General features: G+C 39.7%; 2 protein-coding genes across 12 annotated transcripts in view; one reads left to right on the top strand and one right to left on the bottom strand.

Annotated features, from left to right (window-relative positions):
* Nucleotides 1-13,273, bottom strand: part of HMGB1 (high mobility group box 1) — a 126,356-nt gene extending 113,083 nt beyond the window's left edge. Inside the window, exons 1-2 of one of the 5 annotated variants that reach the window (XM_072795584.1) lie at nucleotides 12,674-12,821; nucleotides 3,427-3,491 (exon numbers count right to left, since the gene is read on the bottom strand). The gene's annotated coding sequence lies outside the window, so the exon portion shown is untranslated. Of the gene's footprint in view, nucleotides 1-3,426; nucleotides 3,492-12,673; nucleotides 12,933-12,957; nucleotides 13,040-13,176 lie in introns of those variants that run through there. The other 4 variants (XM_072795586.1, XM_072795585.1, XM_072795583.1 and 1 more) reach the window with 4 other exon arrangements.
* The window catches only part of USPL1 (ubiquitin specific peptidase like 1), a 33,584-nt gene continuing 31,328 nt past the window's right edge, over nucleotides 13,155-15,410 (top strand). Inside the window, exon 1 of one of the 7 annotated variants that reach the window (XM_072795578.1) lies at nucleotides 13,155-13,524. The gene's annotated coding sequence lies outside the window, so the exon portion shown is untranslated. The other 6 variants (XM_072795577.1, XM_072795574.1, XM_072795580.1 and 3 more) reach the window with 6 other exon arrangements.

Genomic DNA, 15,410 nt, shown 5'->3' with positions numbered 1-15,410 from the left:
ATAATAATGGTACCCACTTTCTGCAGCATTGTTGTGAGGTTTGAGAATCTGCATATATAATAGTGTGGTAGAATGCAAGAGAATTGATCTTATGCAACTTCTGAGACTAGGCCTAAAGAAGCCTTGTAGGCTTTGCCCTCTTGGAATACTTCTGTTGCCATGTTGGAAAGCCCAAGGGAGATCATGAATGAGGAGACTGCCTGGAGAGGGAGAGAGATGCCCAACTGACAGGGAGCACCATGGCCTCAGATATGCCAGTGTAGCCATCCTGAGACCCTTCAGTCCCAGGCCACATTGCCGACTGACTGCGGCTTGCATGACAGGACCCAGGTGAGACCAGTAGAACTTTACAGTGACCTACAGAATTATTAGAAATAAGCATTTTTTTAAAGCCACAAGGTTTTGTAGTTTGCTGAACAGATCACTGTTAGACTAAAACATGCTAGTTTACTATCTCCAGTTAAGAGTGTAAGAATGAAATAAAAACACTTCATAATCTATACTTTAAAGTTTCCACCTCCAAATTTCCAAGTTTGAAAAACTGATTTTTCTAAGGTATGGAAGTTAGAGTCTTGGTATCTATTACTAGTCATAACCAGCAGGCTCTATTGGTCTGATCTAATCAACACTTTGATAAGCCCTGAGGAAGAACAATTATTCAGTTTAAACCAGACTGAAGTAAGGGAAAGAGTTCTAAAGTACAATGACCAACTAACTCAATCTCATTCGTTTCCCTTGTCTTAGGGAAGCACATCAGCAGTCTTTTATCTCCCCCCACCCCCCTACATTTTCCCCTGTGGTAAGTGATTAGGGAATTTCCTTAGGTTATGAGACTACATTTCAGGCCTATCCTTCCAATTAGGACATGTAAACATTCTCTCATTTCTGTCTACTTACTGATTACTCTTAAACCTGTATCTACAGCCCAGATGTCTCTTGAGAGATCAAAACTTATACCTCTCTACCACCTGATGAAATAATTTCATGGACGGATCCTGGAATCCGTTCAAAACTGAACTAATCATTTGCTCCCCTCTTTCTATTCTTCTATTAATACCTTTCTCTTCTTCTATACTACCAGACTAAGTCCTATTTAGACATTTATTCTGAGAGATCTTTTAAGAATCGCTCAGCTAGAAACACGTGGGTGGCTCAGCAGTTGAACATCTGCCTTTGGCTCAGGGCATGATCCAGGATTCCCGGGATCAAGTCCCACATCGGGCTCCCTGCATGAAGCCTGGTTCTCCCTCTGCCTATGTCTCTATGTCTTCTCCCTCTGTGTGTCTCTCTGTATCTCTCAAGAATAAATAAAATCTTAAAAAAAAAATCTCTGGGCTAGGTTAGGCGCTAAGCCTTTCTTGAAATTTTAGCACTTATCTTGGCACATCATTACAACTGTGCACATTACTAAAACTATAGACTTTGTATATATTATTGCAATTCCAATTTTACTAGTCATTCAATAAATGTAAGATGCAAACTGGTAAATGATGCAGTAAAGAAAAATAAAGTAGGGTAAGGGGCTGTATCTACCTAGTGAAAGGGGTGTCCTTTCCAATTTGTATAAAGAGAGAACGTTTTGAACAATGGGAATAACCTGCTCTTCCACAGGTGTGTGCGTGTAGGGAAGGAATCTGTAGACACTTACAGATTTGAGCCTGAGATGGGAAGCCACTGCAATATTTTGAGCAAAGGAATGACATGATCTTACTGATATGTTTATATGATACACTGGTTGCTAGGTGGAGAATAAACTGTGGAGAGGCAAGGAATTAGGGAGAACTGGAGGCTATTGCTATAATCCAATGGTCCTCAACTGAAGGCAATCCTCCCCCCACACTCAGGGACATGTTAGCTATGTCTGGTGACATTTTTGATTATCACAACCATGGGAGAGGCAGTTGCTACTTGTATCTAGCAGGTAATAGCTAGGATACGCTAAGCATCCTACAATGCACAGGACAGCCCATCCCCCTAAAAAGAACTATTGGCCTCAAATGTCAGTAGTGCTTAAGTTGAGAGACTCTATTATCTGTCATAGAATGGTGGCTTGGATTAAGATGGTAGTGGTGAGGGATACCCGAGTGGCTCAGTGGCGTGATCCTGTAGTCCCGGATCGAGTCCCACATCAGGCTCCCTGCATGGAGCCTGCTTCTCTCTCTGCCTATATCTCTGCCTCTCTCTGCGTGTCTCTCATGAATAAATAAAATCTTAAAAAAAAAAAGATTTAAAAGATGGTAGTGGTGAGAGTTGAAGAAGTGCAAAATTCTAGATATATTTTAAAAGTAGAGCTAACCATATGTGCTAGATTAAATGTATACTGTAAGGGGAAAAAGGAGTCAGAGATGATACCAAGCTTTCTCACCTGACCAACTAGATCAATGACGTGCCTAGCACTGAGATGAGGAAGAATGTGGGAGTGGTAGTTAGAAACAGGTGCTCTGCTTTGTTTGTGGATGAGTAGAAGTGACTGTTGAGACTCGAGCATTTATCAGACATACTAAATTTTAAATCTATCTACTTGGTGTCAAGTGAATATATCAGGTAGGCTGATTGATAAGTGAACTTGAAATTCTGGGGAGAAGTTGGGGCTGAAGATATACTACTTTATACTACTAAAAGCTACAAGACAAGATTAGTGAATTAAAATGAGAAGATATCTGAATTCTGAGCCATTCCAATGTTTAAAGAGGAGGGAAACCAGTACAAAATACTAAAAAGGTGAAGACGATGACGACTTGAAGTAAGAGTACTGAGAGTAAGAAGGAATCAACAACCATGTCAAATGCTGTGGAAAGGGAAAAGGAGAATGGCAACTCAGAAATGACCCTGAAATCTGGCAACATGGATGTCAATGATGTGGAAAGGAATAGTGTGTGTGTGTGTGTGTGTGTGTGGCGGGGGTGGTGGTGGTGGGGGACTAGGAATGAAAAGTCTAACTGGCCTGGATGCCAAAGAGCTAACAGAAGAAGGTAGAGACAGTAGCTATACAAGATACACTCTCAGGAGTCCTTTGTAAAGCAAGTAGAAAACTATAGTATGACAACACCCCCGCATTATCTATCACAGAGATTCACTACACACATTAGCAAACACACATTTGTTTTTCCTATTTGTACATATATATATACACACACATGCACACACACACATCCCTTCTAAATATTGAAGATAACTTCACCTCTAAATACTTAGATACATCTCCTAAAAAAAGGACAATTCTCCTACATACATAATTATTACCATTAATACATATGGAAAATAAAAAATACACTCACATATTCTATAACTAGGCTTATTAAAATTACCCCCAAACATGCTTTGCAGCAGTTCTTCTCAAACCAGGATTTAATCAAAGTCCATGCATTGCATTTGATTATGTTTCTTTGGTGTCTCTTAATGAGTTTTTGAAAAGACCGGTCTTACAGAATGGATCCGACTGATTCTTGGTGAAGCCACTTAGCTTGTTCTTCTGTCTTGGAAACGAGCTTCTGAAAGTAGTAAATATATTCATTATTGCTGGCACAGTATCCTAAGATTAACACCTCCCAACTTTCCTGTATTTCTCTGCCCTTTTTTTCAGAAAATTCTCAACTTATTTTAGGGTTTGTGTTTGTTTTTCCCATTTAACTGTCACCTCTAAGCTCTGAAGACTCAACTGAGGGGGGTTTATCTATTCCACAGTCAGAAAAAATATACTACCACCTCTCATTTATGGTAAGAATCATGGGAGATCTCATCCCAAAGCTAATCAGTACCCAAACTAAACATTTTATGGATTAGGCACAACAAACTACATTTGGAAAGTTAAATGAATTCTCAGAAATTTCTTCCCTGACTAGCAAAATACTGCCTCCTAATAACTGAGGGTGAAAGTTGCTGTCCAATATGCCTACCTGATGGGAAATTACAAGAGCCAAATGAGAGCACTGGGTCTGGTGCAGGTATACTCTATACACGCTTCTATGTAGTAAACAGCTTAAATACAGGTGGAAGATCTGATTATGCTTTTATCTAGGCTTCTATAACTGGTCATTCATGTATAAATTCTTTAAACAACTTAATGGATGTTCTTTAAGGAACTTAAAATGAAAACTGACCGAACAAAGTTTATGCCTAGAATTTTAAAGAACATTTAAGCATTATCAATATATCTCAAAACATTTTCTGCCACAATCTTCAAGTTATCTTTTCCATGATGTTGGAAAACATTAAAAAAAGAATTTTTTTATATAAATGATTTTATACAAATGAATTTTATACTGTTTAATTCAGTAAACATTTCAAATCCCCCAAACTTACACTGCTATGTATGTCTTGCTATCTTACAAAACCTGCATTTAGATTATATGAAATATAAATTATGATAAATGAGTTCATAATGAAATAAAACAGTTCACCTCACGTGGTGAAATAAATGAGTAAAATAAAATGTTAATGATTTTTTCCCCAAAAGTTTTATTTTTAAGTAATTTTTACACCCAATGTGGGTTTGAACACAATACCAAGATTAAGAATCACAAGCTCTACTGACTGAGACAGCCAGGTGCCCCCAAATGGTGAATGATTTTATACCATTTCATTTCACTAACTTGATCTTCTTTAGTGCTTTGGCACCACTGATGCTTACTTAAAGTGTTTTTTAACCCCTTTGGGCCAGTGGTTTATTTTAGTAAGGAAAATGACCTTCACTAGCCATTTAGTCCACCTCATTCAGACTACCGCTACAAAAAGAAAACCCTTGCTTGAATAAATCAGAAGCTACGGATTGTACTTCACGACGCACCTCCCAGAAATAAGTTAATTCATATTAAAATAAAAATTATAGGTATTATCACCTGTAATTATAAGTCTGCCTATAGATCACCTGAACTTTCAGACTCTCTGGAAGATCATACAAACCACAGATAGTTCTTGATCATACTTTGTAAATTTCTAATTTAGACAGAGCTAGACAGGAAGGAGAGGCCAGTAGCAGAAAATCATCCTCTTATCTCCAGCTAGGAAACTATAACATTATTAAATTACTTGCTCTCAGTTGAAGCAATGTGAGGTAACAAAATCAAACTTTTATTTTTTTTAAGATTTTATTTATAAAATCTTAAAATTTTATATTTATTTCATTTCATACATGAGAGACACACAGAGAGGCAGAGGGAGAAGCAGGGTCCATGCAGGGAGCTGAATGAGGGACTAGATCCCCAGACCCCAGGATCATGTCCTGAGCCGAAAGCAGATGCTCAACTGCTGAGCCATCCCGGTGTCCCTCAAACTAACATGTTATGTAATTGTGCAGCCAGCCTCCAAGCGGGCCTCCAACAAGCCCTGCCTCCTGGTATTCACACCCTGTGTGGGTCCCTCCCACAGTATATGAGAGTGGGTCTGAGCAAGAAAGTGATGGCATATCACTTCTAAAGGTAGGTTATAAATAAGACACTGGTTTCTGCCTCTCTTTTAGATCACCTGCTCTGGAGGACAGCCAGCTATCATGTTGAGAGACACTTATGCAGCCTTCAGATGAATACAACCACATGAGATCCTGAATTGGAACTACTCAGTTAAACCACTCCCAAATTCCTGCCCATCAGAAATGGTGTGAAATAAATACTTGTAGTTTAAGCTATTTTGGGGTACTTTCTTGCATAGTAAAATATAATGATATAAATTAATTTAACTGAAATTGTAGCTTTATAATGTCCCACTTAAATATTAAAAATCACAGTATCCTGATGCAATTCAAGGTATTAAAAAAAATCCATCGACAAGTATGCCTATTGAATACCACAGGGGACATGAGAGTTCTGGCATACTCCACATCTCCACATGAAACTTTCTTCGAGTAATACTCATAGCTGACCTCCTCCCTGGCAGAGGAGGGAATAACTGGTCTGATAAATTTGAAAGAAAAAAATTCTGAGGCTCAGCCACTTTCTATTTCCTTTCCATTTGGAATTTGTCTAAGAAGACAGACATTTATTCTGGGCTATTGTCTATCACACAGTAAACATAGGAGGACAAGCTCCATTCTTGCAGACAGAAGAAACTTGAGGTTTAAATCAGCCTTATTTTGGAGTGCAATACTAGAAATTCATTGTTGCTGCAAAACTCAGCCACATTTCCCAAACAACTTTTTCAGAATTAAACTTGTATTTGACCCCTCATCTGTGCGATCTCTGCATTTTATGTCTTAACTGGATCTCTACTTCAGCAACGGGTGGCATTACTATCAACCTCTAAACCAAAAACAGAGCATTATCATGGGTATTTCATGCTCTTATGAACTGTACAGTATATTTGGTATGTAAACTAAGACAACCTGAAGGGTTAAATAGTAATATAATAATTGCCTAACAAATATAAACTATAAGAAGCATATAACTAACAAGTAAGTGAGAAATTATGATCACTGGTAAGCATCAGAAAATCTGGAGAGAGGCAAAAAAACACAGATGCCCAGACCCCACGCCAAACCCAAAGAATCAGGAATAGGACCCAAGCAATTGCATTTTTAGTAAGTTCCCGATATAACATTGATCCATACCAATTTAAGAACCAGGGTATACACAGTGAGTGCAATGACTTTGGGGAAAAAAGAGACTGCTGTGAGTTATCAAAGGAAAGATTATAGCAAACAGAACTTCAAGCAAATTTTAAGAGACATGCAGGGCTTAGATGAAATGGAAGATAATGGAGGGAAACCAACATTTGCTGAGGGTTATTAACTGCCAGGCACTGTTCCATGTATCACCTCATTTAAGATCATTTCATTTCATACATGGGAAAACTGAGGCTCAGACAGATTAAATAATTTACCTTAGGTCACAAAAATAGTTAAATGACACAGTGGGATTGTAGATATTTTCATCATATGGATGAAACTTAGGCCTCAGGGAAGTTAAGTATTTTGTTGGAAGAAACAAAATTGTAAAGTAGCAGAACTGTGATTAATAAGTGGACAAGTTGAAATCAGGTCTGTGAATCTAAAGCCTGTTTTGTTTTGTTTTTTTTTGTAAGAGGAGGGAGAATCTATATATTAGGAAAATACACAAGAGTAGGAAAGCAACTATAAACTTAAAAAAGAAATCCAAATTAGACCATCAAAAAATAGTCCACATTTTAACTTGTGTGGTCAGAGAACCATACGTTAAAGATCACCAATGGCTTGAAAATCACTTAAAAAAAGAATTTAAAAAATCATTCAACAGTTTGTCTTGATTAGTTTACTAAATAATTACTAATTTCAATTAGCAATCAGAATCTAATTCTTAGATTGAACCCATAACTTAGCAACTAGCTGGAAAGCATCAACCTACTCAAAACAGTCAAATTATTTTAAAGTTAATCTCAATTCAGAAGTATAATATTTAAGGCCAGATTAATTTTATTACTGAAATTTTTATTATATATTTTAGATTTCTTAAAAGATTTAGTTTATTCATTCATGAGAAACACGGAAAGAGGCAGACACATAGAAAGAGGGAGAAGCAGGCTTCCCATAGGGAGCCCGATGCAGGACTCAATCCCAGGACCCCAGGATCACCACCTGAGCCAAAGGCAGACACTCAACCACTGAGCCACCAGGCATCCCTATTACTGACATTTATAAAGATCGCTTTATGACAATATTTTATAAGACTTCTTTGTGTTAAATATTACTATTTTAAAGGCTTTCTAACAAGTAAAGCTAAAGACTTATTTATCCCTATTCTCTATATCGATAAGCATCTCAACTGTTTCTATCCTTAAGACCAAAGTCAAAATTCAACTCTGTGAGGCACTTCCTATAATTAAAATTAACCATTTTCTTCATTGTTGCTTCTGAATATTTCTTGCACATCTCTATTTTTTTTTTTTGCACATCTCTATTTAGTATTAATTCATTTTGCTTTTGTATAAAAACTATGTTTACAAATGTTTCTACTTTTCTTTAGGGAGAAGGATTATGTATTATTCACCTTTGTATTCACCCTGCAGTTAGCATAGTTCTTTGCATATACGATAAAAGCTTGTTGACAAATATTTTTCTCAGTAAGAAGATGAGCACATAAATGACATACACATCTTCTAAAACAATGCTGAACAAATATAAAAATGTGGGGAAATATACTGTTGAAAACATTCCATTTTAAGAGTAGGTTTTGTCAGCCATATGAATTGGAAATCATGAAGATGGTTCATTGATCAACAAATATGTACTATAACTATGGAATAACAGTGAACAAAACAGATGTAGTCCTTGCCCTCACAGAACACACAACTTAGTGGAGACTGACAACACACACACAAACAATTAAGAAAACAAAGAGCAGGTGGTAATTAGGTATTAGGATAGGGGTGGCAGACAGATTACTACTCAGATAGGGTGGACAGCTTGACAAGTGAAACTGAGGCTGACACTTGAAGGGTAAGAGTCAAATTTGCAGGGAAAAGGGGAACAGCCAGAATTAAGGCCCTAAAGCAGGGGTGGTGGTCATATGTTACAATTCCAACTTCAGGGGAATGTAGTTACTACAGCACATTCTCCATCCTTCTATTTACCAAGTCTCTTGCAGTTCTTTCACTCACCAATTCTCCTTTTCTGATGGTTCAGATTTTCCTGGCTAAATTTAAAAATGGCATGAATTCTGGCATGAATGTCAGACTGTTTCCAAATAATCCTAATTTCTCTCCAGTCCTTATGACTGATAAATTCATCTCCAAGTGATGACTGTGTCCCAATTAGGAAAGAAGAGTGTTTCTCTAGATCAGCTTTAATTTTTTGATTTGGAGTCCTCCTGATTGCTAATCAACATGTTGTGTAATTACTTCAATAATTACTTATAAAATGTTCTTTTGTCTTCAGAAAAACACCCTGCTGCTTTCTGTACTCTAGGTTGCTCTGGAGCTTAGGCAGAGGAGATGTACCTAAAGCAGTCTCTAACCACTGGGCATTTTCAGATCTACTGCTATACTTAGGCAGAGGAGATGTACCTAAAGCAGTCTCTAACCACTGGGCATTTTCAGATCTACTGCTATAGCTACACGTGAAATGATAAGAGCATGTGATATACTGGGAAAAGCCCTCTGTTAGAAATTAGAGGATGCAGGTTCGAGTCCCAGGTCTGCCACTTTGCTATGCAAATCCGGGTCATTTGTTTACTTCTAGGTTTAGTTTTTTTTATTGGTAAAGTGGGAATACTATAAAAGTTGTATCTTACATAAAGTCAAATGTATGTGCTTGGTAAAGTAGTTTAAAAGAAAAATATAAATTTAAATAGTACTCAATGAGTATACACCCAGGAATAAACATGAGCTGGAAAGCAGAAATATGTTGTTACATCAATTAGTCTTCATTCTTATAAGCCTCTCATTGAAAATCTTGCTCTGCTGCATGATTTTAGTGTTTAAACATTTACATAAACATTTACATATACTTACATATATTCTTATTTGATTGTTTAGGACAAGGTCCCTACATATAATCTACTTGCTTCATCTAAGGCTCAAATAAACAGCCATTCAGATGATGTGATTTATTGATATGTTTACTCTAGCTATGCCACTATACTATAATGGCAGAGACAGCAACATAAGTCAAAGTTGATGGAACCCTGGTAATTACTGTTGAGACCCTGAGCCATCAATTTTTTGTTATTGGTAACTAAATAACATATTTTATCAACTATGTCACTATCCCAATAGAGCTGTGCCACTGTTTAGGGAAAAGACATTCACATATATTGAAAATGATGAATGTACAAAGTTATTCACCGCATAATGCTTTTAATAAAAACCAAGCAAAAAAATGTAAATGCCCAAAAGGAGAAGACTGATGAAGCGATACATCATACAATGGAATATTATGCTGCCATAAAAATGAGTAAGAAGCCACCTCATATGACACAGAACTTCAAGATAAACGAAAAAATATAAAGTACATAAACTGTGTATAATACCATTTACATAAAAAATGCAAAAAAATATGTAGTATTTGCTTATATATACATGCACTTTTTTTCGGAAAAATACACAAGATACTCTTCACATTGGTTACTTCGTAGGCAAGGAACTAGGTGGCTTAGGGGCAGGAGCAGAAAGGAAAAGTTTTCACTGCATATTCATTTTGAATTTTGAACAGTGAGAAATATTACCTAACCCCCCAAAAATACAAAATTTAGATCATCTAACGTAGTTTGAGACAAAATAGGATCATGCTTTTAATGGAAAACATTTACAAAAAGTAGGCATAGTGCTAAGGATAAATATCTACAGATAGAATATTGGAACTATAAATGACCATCTATTCTAAACTTCTCACTTACAGATCTGTAAACCAAGGCCTCGAAAATTATGTGACTCATGTAAGGTCACACAGCAAAAGAGGATTAGAAATCAGATATTCCAGTATCTACTCTGTGACTCTTGAGAATCGTACTGTTTTCTCAATATTTTGTCCATACAAAATGCAAACAAGTTTAGGCTACATAATGGGTTGTCATGTTTTGTCTAAAGTGTGAAATAACCTCAAATCCTCAGACTATGAATTTCTCATGTGACCTTGATGTGGCTACACTTACAAATAGGCTGTGCATATCTCCATGGCTGCGCATATTACAGTATGACATGTATACTTTTTTCTATCCTCTCTCAACTGAATTCAGTTTAGGGCAAGAACTAAAGTGTTTTAATTTTCTAAATATGCAAATACCAACACATGTGTACTGCCAAAAATACGAATATGGGTTCACATTCCTTAACCAAAACCCAGAGTCTGGATGTGTTTTAAAAATAATAATTCCTTGAAATATAAAAATGTTACAAGGTACACAAATCATTATGTAACTTACACCTCCCATACCAGTGGCCAAGGGTAGCACCCCATAAGCAAACATAAAAATATTTCTTCAGCAAAACATATGGGATAAAAACTATAAAAAACTTCTCATTTACTCAGGTCATATTTTATTACCAAATGAATTTTGTCTCCAAGTTTAAAAAGTTCTTGGTTTGTAAAGCCTCCTGAATGTTGGAATGAAATAAGAGATTAAATAGACTGTACTCATAAAGGTGCTGCTAAAAACCATGGTTAGTCACTTTAGCTCTCATCTTTTTGAGGAGATCAGAATAACCAATCACAGCAGGCTGCTTTTATATCCCAGGTTTGGGCTGAAGACTTGGCTTGTGATTAAGGAATCCAACCTAGCAGATGGGACAAAACCTGACATTATGAGAAGTTTATAAAAAAAAAAAAAAAAAAAGGAAGGAAAGAAAACCTTAATTGTACATTATATTCCTATTGTAGCTGTTCATTAACTTAATAAAATCTCTTTAATTAGATTGTTAGTTTTTAATTGGAAACAGGTAAATAAAACTTCTGTCCCACACTGCTGACAAGGAGATTGCTTTAATTCTTTTTCTGGGACTAGTGTACATAGGAAGGGGCATTCAAATACACTAGTAAAGAAAAAACATAAATGTATTTATTTTTCTCAACCTGGGCCTGCTACTTTAAATGAAAGGAGCCTTTCTAGGCAAGGTCTTCTAACGGATTGTCCTATGATGCCATCATTCTTTTTACCTTATCAAGTCTTTCAGAACTTTTCAAATCTTTTACAAGAGGGGAAAAGCTCTGGCGTCAAAACTCAGCATATGCTAAAATCCTGTTTTCTTTCCACATCCCAAACCCCACATCCATTTTGTTTCTGTTACTATTACATACTTTTTCCTGGCAAGAAAAAAAAAAAATCAAATTTGCACTAAAAGACATAAATCAACTTTACAAACGTTTCATTATATTATATCAAATTTAATTATAAGTTATATCAAAATTCAGTTTGGCGATGTTGATTTCTCAATATTAAAATTTAAGTTACAATTTTTAACCGAATGAATTATCTTTGTTCAACTGACAAACACTTCAGCAAGCATTTATTACAAAAAAAAAAAAAAAAAAAAGTGTTTCCCATCCTAAAAATGGAAACAGCAACGGTGAACAGGAAAAACTCTGAGTTTGGCTATCACTTCAAGAAGGAAATACTACATTCTCGTATTTTCATAATTCATTTGAAAAAGAAAACTAGCTATATCTTACAACAAACATACCAGTATATTAATAATCAAGTACAACGATAGAAGGTAAACAAAACCTAACCAGCCTGCTTTTCAGTCTGGAGAATAACAAACTCTCTATTGGATTTCTTGGCCACATGCAGTCGTTTAAGTACCGAAAACTAAAATCCTTTTTACTGAGGAATTCCTTAGTTACAGGACTTGTGTCCTCTATACCGTCCTATCAAAATTACCAGCATTATTCCAGAATATAGTTTAGTTTTGAGACCACTAGAAATACCCCCACAGTCCCAAATGCCAACGGTGGTCACTCTGTAAGAAGAAACGGTCAGAAACTACGTATCACTCTAGGACACAAAAGCAATCGCCCAAAAGGACTTCTCGAATACGCTGCTCCAAGATGCAGAACGCAGGTCAGAAATAGCCCACGCGGGCACCATGTCCCCTAAACCACATGACCTTCCTGCGAAAGCAGAGTCTCACACTTATCCACTAAATGAGAATTCTCCCTTCCTGAGAACAAGGCAGGGCAGTTGAGACGAGCGCAGCAGGGACAGGCGGGCTGCTGACCACTCGGGACGGGTCGTGGAGAGCAACGTCCCTGCGCTCTGGCTACTCCCCTTACCGTTAGAAGATCTGGGAGGGAGGAAAGGAGGAGAAACACCCCAGAATCCTGGCAGAAAAGCCCCTGGCCTCGAGGCTGGGGTTTGGGGAGACAGGGAGGGGCAGCTCCGTGTGTGGTGACCCTGTGTGAACACACGCTCTTTGGCTGCTCGGCTCGCACCGAGGCTTTAGGAGAGCGGAGTACGGGGGCCGCGCGCGACCCACGCCCGTCCGGCGAGGCCGCGGCGCGGCAGGCACGCGCCACCTCTGCAGGCCAGGGAGCCCGTCCCTCGCCCGCCCACCCACCCAGGTCACTCTCCGCCGCGGCCGCTTCCAACCCGGGCTCGCCCGGGCCAGGGCGCGACGCGGCGCGCGCCGGACTCTCTCCTCAGCGTAATCCCTCCGCTGCCGGACGCGCACTAGTTTTAATCACGCCCCACCCCCTGGCCGCTGGCGTCACCTCCGCCACTCGAGCGCTTTCCAGCAGCTTCCAGAACCGTCGCCTCCCCAAACCCAGCCACTCACAGATGCCGGGCTCGGCAGCCACCGGCCCCGCCCCTAGCCGTCGCCGCAGCGGAAACCTGCGACTGCGACTGCTAGGCGGACAGCCACGCCTCTGCAGAGGCCGCCCGGAAGCGCTCCCGCTCTCGTCTTCCCCGCCTCGCTGACGTCCTTTCGGGCCCCGCGCCCAGCAGGAAGGGGAACTCTTTTGCGGCGGACTCAGACCGGAAGCCGCTTTTGTAGCGGAGAGGCCGGTGGGGGAGGAGCGGGCCGAGGGGAACGTGGGTTGAACGTTGCGGAGGGTGTCGTGGACCCAGGCTGGAACGGGAGTGCGGACCGACCTGGTGCCAAGAAGGGGAGTGCGCGCGGCAGGTGAGGGAGGAGAGGAAGTAGTTTCCGCCGGGTCCCGAAGTCGGGAAGGCGGACGGAGCGGGGGAAGAAGGGCCGCCTGTGGGGCAGTCGGCGCGCCAAAAAGGTGGGCTAGGCGGGGGTGGGGGGGGGGGGAAGGGGCTGGGACGCGGCTCGCGGGGAAGGGCTGCTAATGCAGTTACAGAGTTACTGGTTCGTTTTGGCTCCGAGAGGTAAATGCTGAAGAGAAACCAGAGTTGTGTTGTTTTTCGCTCTCCCAAAGAGCGCGGAGGTGGGGAGGGTCAACGAACCCTGCGCCTCCTCGGGTTTCTAAGGTTGGGTTTTGAGACCAACGTGCCTTGGCCCTGTGCGTCTAGGATTCCGGACGGCTGGGTTTCGGTGCCGGGCCGGGCGCCCAAAGCCGACCCTCGACCCCCTTCCTCGGCTTCGGGTCTGCTGTGGCTTTACCTTTTAGCCAATTCCTGTGCAGAGCCCGCCTGCTGGCGGGGAGACGGAGGGGTGTGTGCAAACTCAATGGGCTTAAGGCTCTTCTCGGAGCAGCTGGTTCTCTGGGTCTCCCCATTGTGCACACGGGACTGGGAAACAAGCTTAATTGCATGGCTTTCGTCATTCCCAGGGCCAGCTTTACACATTTCATTGTGCTGTAACTGAGTTCATATGAGGCTAAGTAGTGCACTGTCGGCGTCCGGGAGTATCCGTGGCTTACGGGAGTAATGAAAAAAGGGCGTCTGGAGAAAGGTGCTGAGGGTAAAGTGGAGTAGAGCATGGTGAGATTGGAGAGCGAGGTTGGTCGCGAGTGCAATGAGCGTAGTAGGCAATATGCATAGTATGATCCTCAGGTTCATACTGAGCTGTTTGGAATTTTCCATAATCAGGTTGGAGTAAATAGATGACTTTAAGCCGAGCCATTGGATGTTGGAGTAAATAGATGAATTTAAGCCGAGCCGTTGGCAGACCTCGGACTTATTACAAGCGTCACTTTGGCAGTGATAGAGTGAGGATGGCTTGGAGAGGGGGGATTTGAGGCTTCCAAAGAACTGTCCACAGAATTTGGTGACTTACTGCATGAACAAGTGGGGAGTGAAAGTTTAGACAACCACTCAAATTTTCTATTTTCTAGTCTGTGTGTTTACGGAGAGGAAGATAGCAAAATCTAGGTGGGATACAAGAAAAAGGATCAGGTTACTTTGGTAGGGAGAACAATGAAGACCATCACTGAGGGCAAGTTAACCTGTAAGAACCACTCCAGGGTTTTTGTTAAAAGACAAACGAAATTGTTTTTGGAAGACCTGGACAGCTTACCTCTTGATATTTTCTTAAATGAATTTTCTTTTGTGGGGTTTTGCATATTCAGAATTTCAACTACCTGTCTGCTTTTCCCGTTGAAATGTTGGCTGCTGGGATCAGGATCAGAGCCGATCTGAAGGCTTACGTTTTACTTTTATAATTGAGAGATAAAACAGGCCAAAAAAGTTCTCTAGTTCCTTCAGGCAGATAGAGATTTTCATCAGAAACATTTTACTCAGAATACATAAAGTACTGATTTTTCTTTTGAGAATCCTGCAGAATTATAAGATAACAGCATGTTTGCTACATACAGTGAAATATAAAATTAGCACAGAATAAAGAGTTAAAATATACTGTCTGTTCAGGTACTAAGCATTTTACATATTTTGTTGTATTAAATTGTTAGTACAAAGCAGTTTTACAAATTTCTGAACCCAGATGTACAGTTATAAAGCCCATGCTTTGAGCCACTCGGGAACCATAAGCAGTTTGACTCTTTTCCTTTATAGTTCCCTTTTTAAAGTACATTAAAGATAGAGCCAACCAAAAATAATAAGTTGGTGTTGTCTGTGAGGAACTGAAGAAGTAGAAGTTAGTACCAA

The sequence above is a fragment of the Canis lupus genome, chromosome 24 (genome assembly GCF_048164855.1).
Source record: "Canis lupus baileyi chromosome 24, mCanLup2.hap1, whole genome shotgun sequence".
NCBI classification, from domain to species: domain Eukaryota; kingdom Metazoa; phylum Chordata; class Mammalia; order Carnivora; family Canidae; genus Canis; species Canis lupus.
The sequence above is the reverse complement of the archived record's forward strand: the minus strand, read 5'-3'. Positions and strand labels throughout refer to the sequence as shown.